This window comes from Salvelinus alpinus, chromosome 24, assembly GCF_045679555.1.
Source record: "Salvelinus alpinus chromosome 24, SLU_Salpinus.1, whole genome shotgun sequence".
NCBI classification, from domain to species: domain Eukaryota; kingdom Metazoa; phylum Chordata; class Actinopteri; order Salmoniformes; family Salmonidae; genus Salvelinus; species Salvelinus alpinus.
The window spans coordinates 38,774,427-38,781,926 of record NC_092109.1 but is presented as its reverse complement, the minus strand read 5'-3'; the positions used below and the strand labels follow the sequence as shown (position 1 = coordinate 38,781,926).

Sequence of the window (7,500 nt, the reverse complement as noted above, 5' to 3'; positions counted from 1 at the left end):
TGGTTGACTAGACCAGGTTCACCCACTGTGGCTGGAGTCTAGACCAGGTTCTCCCACTGTGGCTGGAGACCAGACCAGGTTCACCCACTGTGGCTGGAGTCTAGACCAGGTTCTCCCACTGTGGCTGGTTGACTAGACCAGGTTCACCCACTGTGGCTGGAGTATAGACCAGGTTCACCCACTGAGGCTGGAGACTAGACCAGGTTCACCCTCCAGTACCCAGTCTCAGTACTAAAGGCTGGAAGGTGAAGAGGACAGTCTCAGTACTATTATTAAAGGTGAAGAGGACAGTCTCAGTACTATTATTAAAGGTGAAGAGGACAGTCTCAGTACTAAAGGGTTACTAAAGGTGAAGAGGACAGTCTCAGTACTATTATTAAAGGTGAAGAGGACAGTCTCAGTACTATTATTAAAGGTGAAGAGGACAGTCTCAGTACTAAAGGGTTACTAAAGGTGAAGAGGACAGTCTCAGTACTAAAGGGTTACTAAAGGTGAAGAGGACAGTCTCAGTACTAAAGGGTTACTAAAGGTGAAGAGGACAGTCTCAGTACTATTATTAAAGGTGAAGAGGACAGTCTCAGTACTAAAGGTGAAGAGGACAGTCTCAGTACTAAAGGGTTACTAAAGGTGAAGAGGACAGTCTCAGTACTAAAGGGTTACTAAAGGTGAAGAGGACAGTCTCAGTACTAAAGGGTTACTAAAGGTGAAGAGGACAGTCTCAGTACTAAAGGGTTACTAAAGGTGAAGAGGACAGTCTCAGTACTAAAGGGTTATTAAAGGTGAAGAGGACAGTCTCAGTACTAAAGGGTTATTAAAGGTGAAGAGGACAGTCTCAGTACTAAAGGGTTATTAAAGGTGAAGGGGACAGTCTCAGTACTAAAGGGTTATTAAAGGTGAAGAGGACAGTCTCAGTACTATTATTAAAGGTGAAGAGGACAGTCTCAGTACTAAAGGGTTACTAAAGGTGAAGAGGACAGTCTCAGTACTAAAGGGTTACTAAAGGTGAAGAGGACAGTCTCAGTACTAAAGGGTTACTAAAGGTGAAGAGGACAGTCTCAGTACTAAAGGGTTACTAAAGGTGAAGAGGACAGTCTCAGTACTAAAGGGTTACTAAAGGTGAAGAGGACAGTCTCAGTACTAAAGGGTTATTAAAGGTGAAGAGGACAGTCTCAGTACTAAAGGGTTATTAAAGGTGAAGAGGACAGTCTCAGTACTAAAGGGTTATTAAAGGTGAAGAGGACAGTCTCAGTACTAAAGGATTACTAAAGATGAAGAGGACAGTCTCAGTACTAAAGGGTTACTAAAGGTGAAGAGGACAGTCTCAGTACTAAAGGGTTACTAAAGGTGAAGAGGACAGTCTCAGTACTATTATTAAAGGTGAAGAGGACAGTCTCAGTACTAAAGGGTTACTAAAGGTGAAGAGGACAGTCTCAGTACTATTATTAAAGGTGAAGAGGACAGTCTCAGTACTAAAGGGTTATTAAAGGTGAAGAGGACAGTCTCAGTACTAAAGGGTTATTAAAGGTGAAGAGGACAGTCTCAGTACTAAAGGGTTATTAAAGGTGAAGAGGACAGTCTCAGTACTAAAGGGTTACTAAAGGTGAAGAGGACAGTCTCAGTACTAAAGGGTTATTAAAGGTGAAGAGGACAGTCTCAGTACTAAAGGGTTATTAAAGGTGAAGAGGACAGTCTCAGTACTAAAGGGTTATAAAAGGTGAAGAGGACAGTCTCAGTACTATTATTAAAGGTGAAGAGGACAGTCTCAGTACTAAAGGGTTACTGAAGGTGAAGAGGACAGTCTCAGTACTAAAGGGTTATTAAAGGTGAAGAGGACAGTCTCAGTACTATTATTAAAGGTGAAGAGGACAGTCTCAGTACTAAAGGGTTATTAAAGGTGAAGAGGACAGTCTCAGTACTAAAGGGTTATTAAAGGTGAAGAGGACAGTCTCAGTACTAAAGGGTTACTAAAGGTGAAGAGGACAGTCTCAGTACTAAAGGGTTACTAAAGGTGAAGAGGACAGTCTCAGTACTAAAGGGTTACTAAAGGTGGAGAGGACAGTCTCAGTACTAAAGGGTTATTAAAGGTGGAGAGGACAGTCTCAGTACTAAAGGGTTACTAAAGGTGAAGAGGACAGTCTCAGTACTATTATTAAAGGTGAAGAGGACAGTCTCAGTACTAAAGGGTTACTAAAGGTGAAGAGGACAGTCTCAGTACTAAAGGGTTACTAAAGGTGAAGAGGACAGTCTCAGTACTATTATTAAAGGTGAAGAGGACAGTCTCAGTACTAAAGGGTTACTAAAGGTGAAGAGGACAGTCTCAGTACTAAAGGGTTACTAAAGGTGAAGAGGACAGTCTCAGTACTAAAGGGTTACTAAAGGTGAAGAGGACAGTCTCAGTACTAAAGGGTTACTAAAGGTGAAGAGGACAGTCTCAGTACTAAAGGGTTACTAAAGGTGAAGAGGACAGTCTCAGTACTAAAGGGTTACTGAAGGTGAAGAGGACAGTCTCAGTACTAAAGGGTTATTAAAGGTGAAGAGGACAGTCTCAGTACTAAAGGGTTACTAAAGGTGAAGAGGACAGTCTCAGTACTATTATTAAAGGTGAAGAGGGCAGTCTCAGTACTAAAGGGTTATTAAAGGTGGAGAGGACAGTCTCAGTACTAAAGGGTTACTAAAGGTGAAGAGGACAGTCTCAGTACTATTATTAAAGGTGAAGAGGACAGTCTCAGTACTAAAGGGTTACTAAAGGTGAAGAGGACGGTCTCAGTACTATTATTAAAGGTGAAGAGGACAGTCTCAGTACTAAAGGGTTATTAAAGGTGAAGAGGACAGTCTCAGTACTAAAGGGTTATTAAAGGTGAAGAGGACAGTCTCAGTACTAAAGGGTTATTAAAGGTGGAGAGGACAGTCTCAGTACTAAAGGGTTATTAAAGGTGAAGAGGACAGTCTCAGTACTAAAGGGTTATTAAAGGTGAAGAGGACAGTCTCAGTACTAAAGGGTTATTAAAGGTGGAGAGGACAGTCTCAGTACTAAAGGGTTATTAAAGGTGAAGAGGACAGTCTCAGTACTATTATTAAAGGTGGAGAGGACAGTCTCAGTACTAAAGGGTTACTAAAGGTGAAGAGGACAGTCTCAGTACTAAAGGGTTACTAAAGGTGAAGAGGACAGTCTCAGTACTATTATTAAAGGTGAAGAGGACAGTCTCAGTACTAAAGGGTTATTAAAGGTGAAGAGGACAGTCTCAGTACTAAAGGGTTATTAAAGGTGAAGAGGACAGTCTCAGTACTAAAGGGTTACTAAAGGTGAAGAGGACAGTCTCAGTACTAAAGGGTTATTAAAGGTGAAGGGGACAGTCTCAGTACTAAAGGGTTATTAAAGGTGAAGAGGACAGTCTCAGTACTAAAGGGTTATTAAAGGTGAAGAGGACAGTCTCAGTACTAAAGGGTTACTAAAGGTGAAGAGGACAGTCTCAGTACTAAAGGGTTATTAAAGGTGAAGAGGACAGTCTCAGTACTAAAGGGTTATTAAAGGTGAAGAGGACAGTCTCAGTACTAAAGGGTTATTAAAGGTGAAGAGGGCAGTCTCAGTACTAAAGGGTCCATAACAGAATCCTCAGGAACGACTGCAGTCTTCTTTTCTTTCAGATCAGAGGTCCACAACATTCAGTGTCAGGTTATGTCCCCGGTCGCGTATCTTCAGGATCTACCCGTCTTGATGACAGTGCTGCAGTGACTCGTGACCTCAGAACTCCTCAGTGTTCCGGGTGAAGCATGAAGTGGTGCTTCTCTCCCCAATGGCCAGGTCAGAGGTCAGAGGTCAGAGCCAAACCAGCGTCAGATCCAGGACGGCTTCAGACTGCTTCAGGGTCTCCCAACTCCAAAACTCAGAGACAAACTTTCTCTCTCTCTCTCTCTTTTTCTGTCGGTAACCTGTTGTCAGTCTCTGAAACCTTTTCCTGTATCTACCAGGACACAGACAAACCAGAGGTCTCGTCCCGAGCTGTTTCTGGGTTATTCGAAAGTCGTTTTCAGGTTGTTTTCAGGTTGTTTCTAAGTTGTTTTCTGCAGTTGGGCAGGGATCTGTTGCTGCTGTCTAAACTGAAGTCAGGGTGGAATTTCAGCATATCCCAGAGAGAGAGCGGGGGAGGAGGGGAGGAGGGGAGGAGGAGGAGGAGGAGGAGGGGCGACAGAGGGCTATATATATAGTGTTGGTTGTCACTCACTTACATACCCAACATCCTGACACACACACATACACACACACACACACACACACACACACACACACACACACACACACACACACACACACACACACACACACACACTAAAGGGTTATAACTAAAGGGTTATAAAAGGTGAAGAGGACAGTCTCAGTACTATTATTAAAGGTGAAGAGGACAGTCTCAGTACTAAAGGGTTACTAAAGGTGAAGAGGACAGTCTCAGTACTATTATTAAAGGTGAAGAGGACAGTCTCAGTACTAAAGGGTTACTAAAGGTGAAGAGGACAGTCTCAGTACTAAAGGGTTACTAAAGGTGGAGAGGACAGTCTCAGTACTAAAGGGTTATTAAAGGTGGAGAGGACAGTCTCAGTACTAAAGGGTTATTAAAGGTGGAGAGGACAGTCTCAGTACTAAAGGGTTACTAAAGGTGAAGAGGACAGTCTCAGTACTATTATTAAAGGTGAAGAGGACAGTCTCAGTACTAAAGGGTTACTAAAGGTGAAGAGGACAGTCTCAGTACTAAAGGGTTACTAAAGGTGAAGAGGACAGTCTCAGTACTATTATTAAAGGTGGAGAGGACAGTCTCAGTACTAAAGGGTTACTAAAGGTGAAGAGGACAGTCTCAGTACTATTATTAAAGGTGAAGAGGACAGTCTCAGTACTAAAGGGTTACTAAAGGTGAAGAGGACGGTCTCAGTACTATTATTAAAGGTGAAGAGGACAGTCTCAGTACTAAAGGGTTATTAAAGGTGAAGAGGACAGTCTCAGTACTAAAGGGTTATTAAAGGTGAAGAGGACAGTCTCAGTACTAAAGGGTTATTAAAGGTGGAGAGGACAGTCTCAGTACTAAAGGGTTACTAAAGGTGAAGAGGACAGTCTCAGTACTAAAGGGTTACTAAAGGTGAAGAGGACAGTCTCAGTACTATTATTAAAGGTGAAGAGGACAGTCTCAGTACTAAAGGGTTATTAAAGGTGAAGAGGACAGTCTCAGTACTATTATTAAAGGTGAAGAGGACAGTCTCAGTACTAAAGGGTTATTAAAGGTGAAGAGGGCAGTCTCAGTACTATTATTAAAGGTGAAGAGGACAGTCTCAGTACTAAAGGTGAAGAGGACAGTCTCAGTACTAAAGGGTTACTAAAGGTGAAGAGGACAGTCTCAGTACTAAAGGGTTACTAAAGGTGAAGAGGACAGTCTCAGTACTAAAGGGTTACTAAAGGTGGAGAGGACAGTCTCAGTACTAAAGGGTTATTAAAGGTGAAGAGGACAGTCTCAGTACTATTATTAAAGGTGAAGAGGACAGTCTCAGTACTAAAGGTGAAGAGGACAGTCTCAGTACTAAAGGGTTACTAAAGGTGGAGAGGACAGTCTCAGTACTAAAGGGTTATTAAAGGTGAAGAGGACAGTCTCAGTACTATTATTAAAGGTGAAGAGGACAGTCTCAGTACTAAAGGTGAAGAGGACAGTCTCAGTACTAAAGGGTTACTAAAGGTGAAGAGGACAGTCTCAGTACTAAAGGGTTACTAAAGGTGAAGAGGACAGTCTCAGTACTAAAGGGTTACTAAAGGTGGAGAGGACAGTCTCAGTACTAAAGGGTTATTAAAGGTGAAGAGGACAGTCTCAGTACTAAAGGGTTACTAAAGGTGGAGAGGACAGTCTCAGTACTATTATTAAAGGTGAAGAGGACAGTCTCAGTACTATTATTAAAGGTGAAGAGGACAGTCTCAGTACTATTATTAAAGGTGAAGAGGGCAGTCTCAGTACTAAAGGGTCCATAACAGAATCCTCAGGAACGACTGCAGTCTTCTTTTCTTTCAGATCAGAGGTCCACAACATTCAGTGTCAGGTTATGTCCCCGGTCGCGTATCTTCAGGATCTACCCGTCTTGATGACAGTGCTGCAGTGACTCGTGACCTCAGAACTCCTCAGTGTTCCGGGTGAAGCATGAAGTGGTGCTTCTCTCCCCAATGGCCAGGTCAGAGGTCAGAGCCAAACCAGAGTCAGATCCAGGACGGCTTCAGACTGCTTCAGGGTCTCCCAACTCCAAAACTCAGAGACAAACTTTCTCTCTCTCTCTCTCTTTTTCTGTCGGTAACCTGTTGTCAGTCTCTGAAACCTTTTCCTGTATCTACCAGGACACAGACAAACCAGAGGTCTCGTCCCGAGCTGTTTCTGGGTTATTCGAAAGTCGTTTTCAGGTTGTTTTCAGGTTGTTTCTTAGTTGTTTTCTGCAGTTGGGCAGGGATCTGTTGCTGCTGTCTAAACTGAAGTCAGGGTGGAATTTCAGCATATCCCAGAGAGAGAGCGGGGGAGGAGGGGAGGAGGGGAGGAGGAGGAGGAGGAGGAGGGGCGACAGAGGGCTATATATATAGTGTTGGTTGTCACTCACTTACATACCCAACATCCTGACACACACACATACACACACACACACACACACACACACACACACACACACACACACACACACACACACACACACACACACACACACTAAAGGGTTATAACTAAAGGGTTATAAAAGGTGAAGAGGACAGTCTCAGTACTATTATTAAAGGTGAAGAGGACAGTCTCAGTACTAAAGGGTTACTAAAGGTGAAGAGGACAGTCTCAGTACTATTATTAAAGGTGAAGAGGACAGTCTCAGTACTAAAGGGTTACTAAAGGTGAAGAGGACAGTCTCAGTACTAAAGGGTTACTAAAGGTGGAGAGGACAGTCTCAGTACTAAAGGGTTATTAAAGGTGGAGAGGACAGTCTCAGTACTAAAGGGTTATTAAAGGTGGAGAGGACAGTCTCAGTACTAAAGGGTTACTAAAGGTGAAGAGGACAGTCTCAGTACTATTATTAAAGGTGAAGAGGACAGTCTCAGTACTAAAGGGTTACTAAAGGTGAAGAGGACAGTCTCAGTACTAAAGGGTTACTAAAGGTGAAGAGGACAGTCTCAGTACTATTATTAAAGGTGGAGAGGACAGTCTCAGTACTAAAGGGTTACTAAAGGTGAAGAGGACAGTCTCAGTACTATTATTAAAGGTGAAGAGGACAGTCTCAGTACTAAAGGGTTACTAAAGGTGAAGAGGACGGTCTCAGTACTATTATTAAAGGTGAAGAGGACAGTCTCAGTACTAAAGGGTTATTAAAGGTGAAGAGGACAGTCTCAGTACTAAAGGGTTATTAAAGGTGAAGAGGACAGTCTCAGTACTAAAGGGTTATTAAAGGTGGAGAGGACAGTCTCAGTACTAAAGGGTTACTAAAGGTGAAGAGGACAGTCTCAGTACT

General features: G+C 42.9%; 1 protein-coding gene across 1 annotated transcript in view; it reads right to left on the bottom strand.

Moving 5' to 3' along the window:
• LOC139552823 (protein furry homolog) overlaps positions 1–7,500 on the bottom strand; it is a 217,877-nt gene that overhangs the window by 173,749 nt on the left and 36,628 nt on the right. The window lies entirely within an intron of this gene.